Raw genomic sequence first — 12,437 nt, 5'->3', positions numbered from 1 at the left:
CAATACGGAGGGCAACCGATTATGTTTTGACCAATTTTTACCAAAAATGTATTTTCGTTATTTACGTTTAGTCTGCAAGTCAAGGAGTATTTATCAACCCTTCCTCTACCTCTGATTGTTCCTAGACAGCAACTTCCTGTTCTTCTTGGCAGGAAAAGCCGATCTGTCAAAGCTGGATATGCAGCACTCGGCAGCCTGCACTTGATATTCGTCCGTATTTTCGGTGAGTATGTTTGCATGCATTCTGCAGTATGAATCATTTTGAGCACGTGCGACACGGGACGAGTTATCATCTACATCTATATGGATACCCTGCAAAACACATTTAAGTGCCTGGCAAAGGGTTCATCGAATCACCTTCACAACTGATAATTAATTGAAACCCTCAGCTGCCGACAGGTGTTGTTGATATACTTCGATGGGGACAGCTGAAAAGTGTGCCCCTACTGGGACTCGAACCCAGAATCTCCTGCTTACAAGGCAGACGCTCAATCCATCTGAGCCATCGAGGGCACACATGAACAGCACGACTGCAGGAATTTATCCCTCGCACGCTTCCCGTGAGACTCACATCCCCAACCGTCCACAATCCGCATACGTAATGTACTTAATAGGTATTTGTCCATCCACTCATTACTGGCTCACACTAAGGTGACGATTCCCGTAAGAGTTCCGGCAACCTGTGCGCATTCGCACAGACGAAGGTCAATGGCTGGGTAACGTTTAACCATAGATATGAAGATAGTAACTGCTCTCGAAAGAACAGGCGCCACTGACGACCTTGCAACTCTTCTAGAATACATGATAAACCGGCCGATGTGGCCGAGCGGTTGTAGGCGCTTCAGTCGGGAGCCACGCGACCGCTACGGTCGCAGGTTCAAATCCTGCCTCGAGCATGGGTGTGTGTGATGTCCTTAATTTAGTTAGGTTTAAGTCGTTCTAAGTTCTAGGAAACTGATGACCTCAGATGTTAAGTCCCAAAGTGCTCAGAGCCATTTGAACCATCAGTCCCTATGTTTACACACTACTTACAGTAACTTATGCTAAGGACAACACACACACAACCATGCCCGAGGGAGGACTCGAACCTCCAACAGGGGGAGCCGCGCGAACCGTGACAAGGCGTTGGACACATGGCGGGTACCCCGCGTGGCTCATGGCAGCCGTGACACTGCTTCAAACAATGGACTGTAGAAACTTTTGTAAAGCACGGATTAAAAAAAAAAACTTTCTGTTACAAGAGTCTAGACAAGTACACCTTTAAAAAATGCAACTACAAAGAAATTGAATTTTCGAACGTTTTGAATGAGAACCTGTCCTTATGGAACACCGTTGATCAAATGTCACAGGGATTATATACTCAGGTTTCACATGTGGATTAACACTTTCTAATCAATATCCGGAATGAGCAGGGCTTAAAACTTTGAAGAGTTAAATTTCAAGGGCCGGTCTCTTGTATGCAAATAGTTTCACAGTAGAAATTTCTCTAGTTTTATTTATTAATTAATTTATTTATTTTTTGCTGTAGGTAAAGAAGGATAGCATTGTGAGGAGGGGGAAGGGGGGGGGGGAGGAATCTTGCATCTCCCACCTTGGAATTCTCAGTACAGAATTTTTATTCATTACGAGATTCTTAGCCACTTGCAGAAGTGATTTCGAGTGATTCTGCAAAACTTTTCCTTTAGCCAATCGTAACAACTATAGGATTCCGTTCCTGCTGCATGACATGTCTCGGAACTTAAACTGACCAACTCATTTGCATAAAGAGCTAGCTTATCATCCGCTTCTTTACTTGCGTAGACCGTTCATGGTCTGCAAAGAATTTTTTTCTTTAATCGTTTTTTTATGTCTTTTATAAACTGCAACACTTTCTAAACTTTCTAAACTTAGCGCCGTTGAAGCATGGTCTTTTACTGAATGATCAAAAAGCAATGCTGACAGCTGGAGTCCAAGGTTTTTGTTAATCAAGCCGTTTGTATTCTTGTGGTGATATCTCCGTACAGTCTTTCATTCCCTAACGCATATTTCTTTATATCTAATTGAGAAGTGAAATACCGGTTTTCATAGATGCAGATTTAAAATATTTTAATATAACGCAATAAATATTTCATTAAAATTTTCATCCCCTTATGCTCGAAGTTCCAAAACCAGAAAAACACGTAGTTTTTAAAAATTGTAACATATTAGCCGAATACGAATTGTCAGATATATTTAGCAATCCTTTCATAATGAACCATTTTCTGAAACATCTCACACCCTTTAGGGGTTGGGTTTTCAAAAACAATTAAACACGTATTCTTCTATTTAGAGCCGAGGAGCCAAATTCAAATCTTCATCCATTTAATTCTAAAAATGCTTTCATAGTGAAATATTTCATAAAACATTACATCCCCTATTTCACTCTATTAGTGAGTTAAATTTCCAAAAGCAACGAAACACATTTTTTTTACATCCAACCGAGATGTCAAATACCTATTTTCATAGATGTAGCTATAAAAATGCTTCAGTAGTTCTTTAATAATGATTTATTTTCAAAAAACCTTCACTAATTATTTTATCCCCCAATGGAAGAATTTCGGAAAATGCTAAAAACCTGTTTCTTTTTTGTATCTGACTGAGACACCAAATGTCAATTTTCGTAGTTTTGTAGTTATAGCTTCAATAGGGACATAGGGACATATTTTAAAAAAAAGACTTTCAACCCATGTTTCACCCCCCATAGGAGTGAAATTTCGAACAATCTCTTCTTAAATGATGCTTTCAGCGTAAGATTTACACCTTCATCAAATTTCAAGTCCGTATACTTTGCAGGTTGGGCTGGAAGGCTATGGGTCAGTGAAACCTGTGCCCCTATTGCACCTTCTTGGTGGTTGTAGTTCCAAAAACAGTGAAACACGTAGTTTTCAATAACACAATATTCATAGATTTCGCTTTAAAAACTCTTTCGCACTGAAATACTTTCATAAAACATTACATCCTATATTCCACCCTCTTAATCGTTGAATGTATCAAAAACAGGTTTTCATATATTTCATGAAACATTTCATCCTCTGTGATATGGGGTATGGTAGTGACACACCAAAATCACAATAGTAATCCGTTGTAGTTGCTACATATTTTATTACAATCAAAAGCATTATAAAATCACAAGGCCAGATCAGTTGGACAAATAATAAATAAATTTCGTTAAGTGGAACGAGACCCGTAAAACTTGAAATTTGAATATGACTAGGTATATATACTTAGGTAAAGCTTTACTTAAATAGCACAAATGTCCATAAAATTCATAGCAGAACTCTCACTACTTGCAATCAGGGGAGAAACAGATTAAGCGTAAAAATACAGATATTTAACGTTCTGCTTGCCAACTTTCCTAAACAAAACTGTATAAAAATGACTAAAACAATTAAGGGGGTCCTTTAATTTTGACTAAACGGACCTTCAAATTTACTTACTCAGTTGATTAATCAACAATATTCTTAGAATGATTACAACTAGAACATGACTATATGACAATACCCTTAAAATAAGGTTGCTTCAATATTTCGTGTGATTTGGCGATAGACGCGAGCAGACCAAGGATTCAAATCAATACAAGAGATCCACGAGGCAGAGAATTACATAGAAATATACTCAACATGGCAATGCAATTGAACTTTGGATGCTATAGTTCAGCACCGGAAAGATGGAATCACGCAAAAGTGACAACATAACCCAAGATGTAAAGGAGAGGACATGGCCTCAAATATCTCTCTGCCGCCGTGGTGCTCTGCTCCCAGTATGCTAGCGTCGACCGCTGCCAGTTATCTCTAACACAACACACATCAAGAGCAGACAATTTTCTGAGACATAAACTACACAACCCTATCTGGAGAACAGGTGAGCAATACAACTGGACTGAAACCAATGAGCCTCCGTGAGTTACTTGGCCAGTGCCAGCCCTTAAACTTTGATTAATAAGATCGCTAAAAATCATACCGAAGTTAAGATGACGAGACTTATCTCCAGGTTCGCCATATTAGTGGCAGAGACAATGAATTGGCGACGCTCTTATCCGTATGTTCGCGGCAGAGTCTGGGGAAGGCAAGGGCCACGTGGAGCCGGATCTGGGGGTCAATTTCCTTCTCTCCGAGACACCCGGCTTCTTCTGCGACTTAGCCGGCAAACAGGCCGAGGACCCCGGGTGGGGACCGATTCGGCAGCAGTTGGCGGATGGCGAGGTCTTCGGGGGGTGGGGTGGGTGGGGGGTGTCTTGTGTAAAGGGGAAGACAACCGTGGTGAAGGGAAGGTCTGTATTCCACAGGAACGAGTTAGCATGGCACTCAGATATTTCCACGATTCGGCGGTAGGGGATCATTTGGGGTTCTACAAGACCTTGAACAGAGTTCGGGAACACATGTTTTGGCCCAACGTATATGGCGATGGCATGCGATTTGTTGGCAACTGTGTCCAGTGTAAGCGCGGTAAGCCCGATGTTGGGCCGCACAGAGAACTACTACAGTCGGTTAGCGAGCAGTGCCCTCTGGACCGCGACTCAAAGATCGAAACATCGATCGACGGAAACTGGCGCCAGAAACGCACCAGCTCACTCTATTTCATCCCCTTAGGGGTTGAACTTCCAAAAACACGAAAATACGTATTTTCTTATTTGTAACCTTGAAGTTAAATACCAATTTTCGTAGATATAGCCTTCAAAATACTTCCATAGTCCTTCCATAATTTTTTATCTCAAGATAAAATGTTCACCTACTATTTCACCTCATAGAGGTTAAATTCCCAATAATACTGGAACACATATTTCTTTATTTCTGACCTAGAAACCAGATACAAATTTTCGTCTGCCTAGCTTCAAAATTACCTTAATAGCTACATGTTTCAAAAATCCTTTCATTTCCTGTGTATCCCCCTTAGAGGTGGAATTTCGAAATATGCAGTATAAGCGGTATAAGATCAACAACCTTTCCAAATCTCAAGGTTTATTTTCCTTGGCGGTCTGGACTGTGTGAATTTCATAGTAATGGCCTCCACACACACACACACACACACACACACACACGCACACACACACACACACACACACACACACACACACACACACACACCACTAACAATGCCACCACCACCTCCTGGGGAAATTTCTGCAGACGCCCTTGTTCCACTGCAGTCATATTTTGCCGACGACCTACATTTAGCAGCGTGGGAGGGATAGTGTCGTGCAACAGACAGTATACTCAGTAGACAACGAACTGTTCGTTGTGAAATCAGGGACATAGGAACCGAGACTGACACAGAAGGTGCTGAAGGTGAAGCACACTAGACTCGTGTCTACCACGGCTTCAAATAGTATCGATTTACTATGAACGGAAGTTCCGAAAAGTGAGCAAGTAATTTTACAGTAAATTCAGTACCGATGGTGAGGATATACAACGAAAAACATTTCTATAATATTTCAGAAATAATGAAACATTCCACTCAAGTCGCGCGGCAGAAAACGCAATGGATATGCTTGCACTTAAGACGGAAGGCCCCACGTGCTTACGCAGGCTTACGACAGATCGCAAAATTCGGCAGTAGGCGTAAGCCAACCTCTTGTGCTGCCATCTGTTATTGATGCCAGGCATCAAGGTCTCAGTAGTTCGACCATCCACTGGAGAGTAGTTGCTTTATAAGTACTCCGTCTTCAGGCCACGAGTGACCTACTGGGACAGCACCATCCGACCGCCGTGTCATCATCTGTGGAGGATGTGAACAGGAGGGGCGGGGATCAGCACACTTTTCTCCCGGTCGTTATGATGGTTTTCTTTGACCGGAGCCGCTACTATTGGGTCGAGTAGCTCCTCGATTGGCATCATGAGGCGGCCTGGATGATCACCCATCCAAGTGCCTTCAACGCCCGACAACGCACTTAACTTCGGTGATCTCACGTGAACCGATGCAACCTCCGCGGCAAGTCCGTTGCTGCAGATATTTTAGAGTAGTTGTTACGTTTCATAATTATCTAGTTTACGGGGAAAATGTAAAAAAGGCGATTGTCACCGAAGCTACAACTAATCTGAATTTCTGGTTAGTTATCAAGTGGTCTTATGTGCAAGCCTGATTTTTTCATCCTTTGCGGTGGGAATGATTCAAACCCGTCATGTTCTTCTTATGAGGTGTTCTATTTATTTCGCACACAATGATCGTTTGTAGTTGTGTTGCGTTACCACCTTGATAAATTTTTGGATGGCGCACGTATCATAACTGAGATCTGCGCTTGCGCTTAATGGCTGAAGGTCAATTAGCGTAATGAGTAGTAGCGAATGTTATAGTAACATGTTTGTAAATTATTTCAGGTAAATTACCTTAGTAGTGTAATATTATCAGTATACCAGTACAGTATGTGGGCCAATTACGTTAGTCATGGAATACTATCCGTATAAGACTATGTCACCTTGATGTCCCGGAATTTGCTTCAATTTTGGAATCCACGAAAGAACTGGAAATTTTCCTTTACACAGCTTTCCATATAATTTCTATTACAGTGATTCAGTCTTGTCTGTCACTCGACTTTTCTGACTGTGAAATAAATTCTATCGCTCATGTGCTTATTACCTCTTCGTGTTTCCATTTGCCGATATTGCGCATAAACACATACATATCTCAACGTTGCTATGTACATTGATGGAACGACACACTTTTCTGTGGCGACACTGCAGTTTAGAGATAGAAAAACCGATCAGTTAAAACGACATGGGTATTTTAGTTCTGAATAACCGATGTCTTTCGGTATTAGTTTGCTCTCGGTTATAACAAGTATCTTTTTATATTTTCCTGATAACCACGTAAAAACAGATATACCAATTAGCCACAGTTGTCGTAGTAAAATTTTTAGTTTTCAAATAAACCTTTTTTAAAAAAGACGAGTAATTTTTATTCTAAGATTTCCATAGCTCTTAAATACTGCGTTATTACAGAAAAAATGGGAAAAGTGATGTATGCCACTTTAATAACACTGCTGATAGAAACGAGCAACAAGTGAATTGGTCCAACATTGCCGAGACAATACTGTGCCTGTTATACAAGCAGTGCGCGAGAATGGACGCAGTTTCTCGCTGTTGTCGAACGTCAGTTGTAACACAGAATGGCACCATCTGGAAGCCTGGAAGTATTTTACGATATGCAGTACGAGTGAAGCACAATGGTCGATTTGGTCGACTTGCGACATCATACAAGGAAAAAAGTTAAAATTTTACAAATCATTCATAGTTCGGGATAAAAATAGCAAGTGCCTGATCTGCTGCCTGTGTCTACGTTATCTGGTTTTAGCCGTTAACACAGAAATTAAAACGAAAAAGAGAGTTCTCCTGCCGCAGTTTTCACTCTTTATCGCTGGATTATACGTAATGCCCGCATAGTGCTGTGATAACCGATTTAAATATAATTTTTGAGCAGAGTTCTAAAAACTAAAATCAGTAGGATAATACTGGCAGTTTTCTGTGGTATAGAAGTACTCGCTATATTTTGAGAGAAACAGCGAACAGCGGACAAAGTTTTATTGGACTATTTAATTTAAAGAAATTAGAATTATATTAATACCGTCAGTTGCTCACGGGCGTTGATAAATATCAACGTGGACAAGTGAAAATGTGTGCCACGACCGGGACTCGAACCCGGGATCTCTTGCTAAAATGACAGACGCTCTATGCATCTAGGCCACCGAGGGCACAGTGTATGGTTCGACTGCAGGGACTATCTCGCGCACGCCTCCTGCGAGACTCACATTCTTACCTTGAATGTCCATACACTACAGTCGTAGAGTCCCACTCCAACACACTCATTCCTCGTGGAAGACATGTCCATATCCATATAAGTATATGGTTCTGGCAACACCAGCCATGACCTTCTTCTGTGAAGATGCACAAGTATTCCCCGAACTGTTACGGGACTTGGTAAGAATGTGTTCCACGAGTAATGAATGTGTTGGTGTGGGACACTACGAATGTAGTGCGTGGACATGGAAGGTGAGAATGTGAGTCTCGCGGGAAGCGTGCGCGAGATAGTACCTGCAGTCACACTATCGTCTGTGCCCTCGGTGGCTCAGATGGGCAGAGAGCCTGCCATGTAAGCAGGAGATCCCGGGTTCGAGTCCCAGACAGGCACACATTGTCACCTGTCCCCGTTGATATATATCGACACCCGTGAGCAGCTGACGGTATTAATATAATTCTAATTTCGTTCTGGACGGCTGCAGGTCATCATAAATGTATTTGACGTTTTGATTCCATTTATCAAGAAACTGAGAAAGTAAAATTTTTTATCTTTGTTTAATTTCTACGTTTACAAGAGGAAATAATGTAAATAAAATACTGAAAATCGGTTATTACAAGAACTGGTATTGTGACGGGCTTTAACAATTAGGTTAAAGTGAGGCTGGGAAACTGATAAGAGCCGAAAACCAGTTGTTTGAGCAATAACCGACATTCCCACTGCTGTTGTGAGTGGTAAGATTGACGCGCAAGGACATCTAGAACAGTTTCTCAGAAAGGTTACTGCAACTCTGATGTTCTCAAAATGAACGGGCCAGCCATTGGCGTCCGCGAGGGGGAAGGGGAGGGGGAGGGGAGGAGGTGGGGAGGGGAGGATAGGCAAAAGGGCACTTTCACCCGTCGCCCCTAACCATCCTTGGAATCTGGAGTAAAGAGTTTTTATTCGTTACAGTATACTCATACTCTTCCAGATAAGAATTCTCCACAATACTGCTAAACCTTAGCTTTGACCAGTTGTAGCGCTTATAGAGTTAGGGTCTTGTAGCTTGATGCACCTCGTAACTGACCAGCTGATTTGTACACAGAGTGCCAGTCTCAGAATCATGCACTCCAGCCCCGACGCGCCTTCCCCCCTCCCCACCACTGGAAATATTTCTGCAGACTCCAGTCTGCCACTGTGCATATATTTTGATAACATCCTGGTTTTAATAGCATCGAAGGAACAGCATTGTGGAGTAAAGGGTAGACCTAGCACAGACCACACCATTCACAATGAAACGCATCACTTAGTAGATGGTGAAGTACTTTGAAGCTAGCCAGATAGAAACAGAACCTCCTGGCACTGTATCTAACCCAAATTCTAATCTTACACTAATCTCTTGTATGTACCTACCACGCCCTCAAAGAGCCAACGATTTACTATTATCAAAAGTTCCGAAAAATGAGGAAGAAATTGACCCACACTTTTTTCCGTTGTTCATTATTTCGATTACCCCATAAAGGGAATGGACTTGTAGCCACAGGTTACACAAGCGATAAATGGTTTAAAATACATAAAAAGAGATGACAATAGGAAACGATTTTTAAAAACACAATGATGCGGCTTTTACGATTTTTACAGGAAAAAAAAATGGATGACGAAGTAAAGGTTTTTCAAAAATATGCTGGTGGACAATATTGGGGATTTTTTATCTTTATAGATGACAAGCGGAAAAGCTTGGTGTTGACCAGGCATTTATTTACAGCTGTGCATCCACGTCCGTACTATGCAGCGTCTGGCCTTGTCCTGAGTTTTTATGACGTTCTCCTGAAACATGTGTCGTACAATGATATAATTTTGTAGGTGCATTCAGCGTCATATGCGGATACTGTCTGCAAAATTTATTGCGAATATAGTAGCAAAGAAGTAACAAATTTAAATGTCACGAATGCTGTGATCCCCACACACTTGGGTGCAACCAATGTACACAGGATGCTTGGCTCGATCATTATGGCTACCATCACCGCTGGTCGAAATTGGACCAGCTGTGTCGACGTAGTGAAAATATAAATGTGCATAACATGGTAAACGTCCATTCTTCCCAGCCATCAGACCTGAACTACGATCAAAAATATCATAAAAAGTGGTAGGGGCAATGGCCTTGCCGCAGTGGATACACCGGTTCCCGTCAAATAACTAAAGTTTAGCACTTTCGGGCGTGGTCGGCACTTGGATGGGTGACCATCCGAGCCGCTATGCGCTGTTTCTATTTTTCGGGTTGCACTCAGCCTTGCGATGCCAATTGAGGAACTACTCGACCGAATAGTAGCGGCTCCAGTCAAAGGAAACTACCACAACGAGTGGGAGAGCCAGCTCCTCCTCCACCCTCAGTGAGAATGACGTGGCGGTCGGATGGTCCTGATTGGCCACTTGTGGCCTGAACACGGAGTGCTTTCTTAAAGGAGTGCTCCCTACATAAAACTGACAGTCTAGGCTCAGGGACTGTCCACGGTAAATGCTGCATTGGACCTACGAATACTATTAAAATAACGGTTTGAGTTCTCTAGAGTTGTCCAATCATCTGAAGTGAGTCCTTATTGAAGTAAGCTGAAAAATAGATTTTATGTTAATGGCGGATAAATTTTATGTTAATGGCGGCAAATTAACTTTACCCTAATGACACACAAGGTCAATGCCGTTCTATCACGTAAAGTATTCTCAGATCGAAATGTTTTGCATTACCAAATCTCCAATGTAGATCCATCATACCGCAATTATAATTCTCAAAATAATTTGGAGCTACGTTCAATGCATATTTAAATGCATCTTTCAAAACAATACCAGAATTCTCATTAGATCATCATTATCAGTGCCTAGAGTATTCCTATTATTTCGTCTACCAAAAACCGCGTCTCACTATGGCTTTTTCAGTACGCTGTTTTGTTTTCCACTGCTGACAATAGAAACGATCTGGCAGATGTGACATTGTAGATGTCCAGTATGCGTGTCTTAATGCAAATAAACCGTCTGGAACATTTACCCTTGAACCTCCCTTGAATGGGATTTCATGGAACGTTATTACTTCCCTGTGTCCATTTCTATCACACCAGCTGATCGCCACGACTGGGGAGAGTGAGGAGGGGGTGGGGTGAAAGTTGGCAGCACTTTGAGTGGCAGAAACCTCACGTTTCCGTCATTTGTTTTCATAATGACGTAGTGCCAATTCGTCACATTGGACGCTTTTCTCTCGGAAACGTTTACATTCATCGTCTGGATATCAATGTCGCCTTCTGAGGTATGCAGTCGCACCACTCTGTACGAAATAGGTTCTAAGCTGATGCAGTCGACAAGTAACGTCGAAATATATCGTCACCTCGAAATATATCGACACCTCGAAATAAATCCACACCCAGAAATAAATAGCCAACCCGAAATAAATCGCAACCTCGAAATAAATCGACACCATGAAAAAAATCGAAACTTCGAAATAAATCGACACCTCCAAAAGACAGCTACATCGAAATGATTCGATATCCCGAAATATATCGACATCTAGACGCATTTTAGCTTACCATATAGATCGATATCTCGAATCTCACGGACCTCTCGAGATAAATCGAGGTATAGAAATATATCGATATCTTGAAATATATTGGTACCTAGTAATATAAAGATATCTCTAAAAATACAATATCTAGAAATTTATGGATTACTTGAGATATAGAGGTTTCTTGAAATATATCGATATCTCGAAAGGAATCGATATCTGAAGTACACCGATACATGGAAATATATCGATAGCTCGAAATAAACAGACAACCCGATTTGTTTCGGTATATCAAACTAAATCGATATCTCGACATAAACGGATACTTCGAAATCAATTGATACCTCGAAATAAATGGATGCCTCAATATAGATAGATATCTCGAAATAAATCGACATCTCGATATAATGAGTGCTTCGACATAAGTCGATATATCGAAATGAATCGATAATGGGAAAGAATGGACGTCTTGAAAAAAATCTGTACCCCTAAGAAAACGATTCTCGAAATAAATAGGTATATCGAAATATATCGCTATCTCGATAAATACCGATATCTAGTGGTCGGATATATGTTTCAAGTTGACTTGACATATCAGTATAGTTCGATATACATCAAAATACTTTGGATTTTCACTATACCGATAGATTTCTAGACCTCGGGGAAAAAATCGCCGATCCGACCTCAGTGCAAAAACGCAGACCTAGGGAAAAAACGCCGACCTCGGGGAAAAACGCAGACCTCGTGGGAAAAACGTCGACCTCGGGGTAAAACGCCGACCTCGTGGGAAAACGCCGACCTTCGGAAAACTGCCGACCTCAGGAAAAATCTAGTTCCATTAATTTACACAGACACTAATGTATGTCACCATTAGGTTCTCAAAATACAACCAAATTCCTGGTATTTATCACCTCACACAAAAAGTGGTCGTGACAGAAAAGTCTCGTTCTTTAGAAAGTTTAGAATGAGATGTTCTAAATATTGCAGTTTATCCATTTACAATAATAATCTACAAGCACTGCACAATGAGAAGAGACTGTCAACCACAGCACTTTGAAATAGTGGACAGCCAGGAAGACAGAGGTTGCATTGCTGTTTCTAATCCTCTGGTGCTTGAGATTTAGAATCCAGGATTGCCTCGAATGAGAACAGCAATAATGGATGT

General features: G+C 41.4%; 1 non-coding gene across 1 annotated transcript; it reads right to left on the bottom strand.

The window, feature by feature from the left end:
* Positions 1-438: 438 nt before the first annotated feature.
* On the bottom strand, positions 439-513 carry Trnat-ugu (transfer RNA threonine (anticodon UGU)). The gene has a single exon. It is a non-coding gene; the product is annotated as a tRNA-Thr (tRNA).
* Positions 514-12,437: the final 11,924 nt, after the last annotated feature.

This window comes from Schistocerca gregaria, unplaced genomic scaffold (genome assembly GCF_023897955.1).
Source record: "Schistocerca gregaria isolate iqSchGreg1 unplaced genomic scaffold, iqSchGreg1.2 ptg000378l, whole genome shotgun sequence".
In the NCBI taxonomy this organism is placed as follows: Eukaryota; Metazoa; Arthropoda; class Insecta; order Orthoptera; family Acrididae; genus Schistocerca; species Schistocerca gregaria.
The sequence above is the reverse complement of the archived record's forward strand: the minus strand, read 5'-3'. Positions and strand labels throughout refer to the sequence as shown.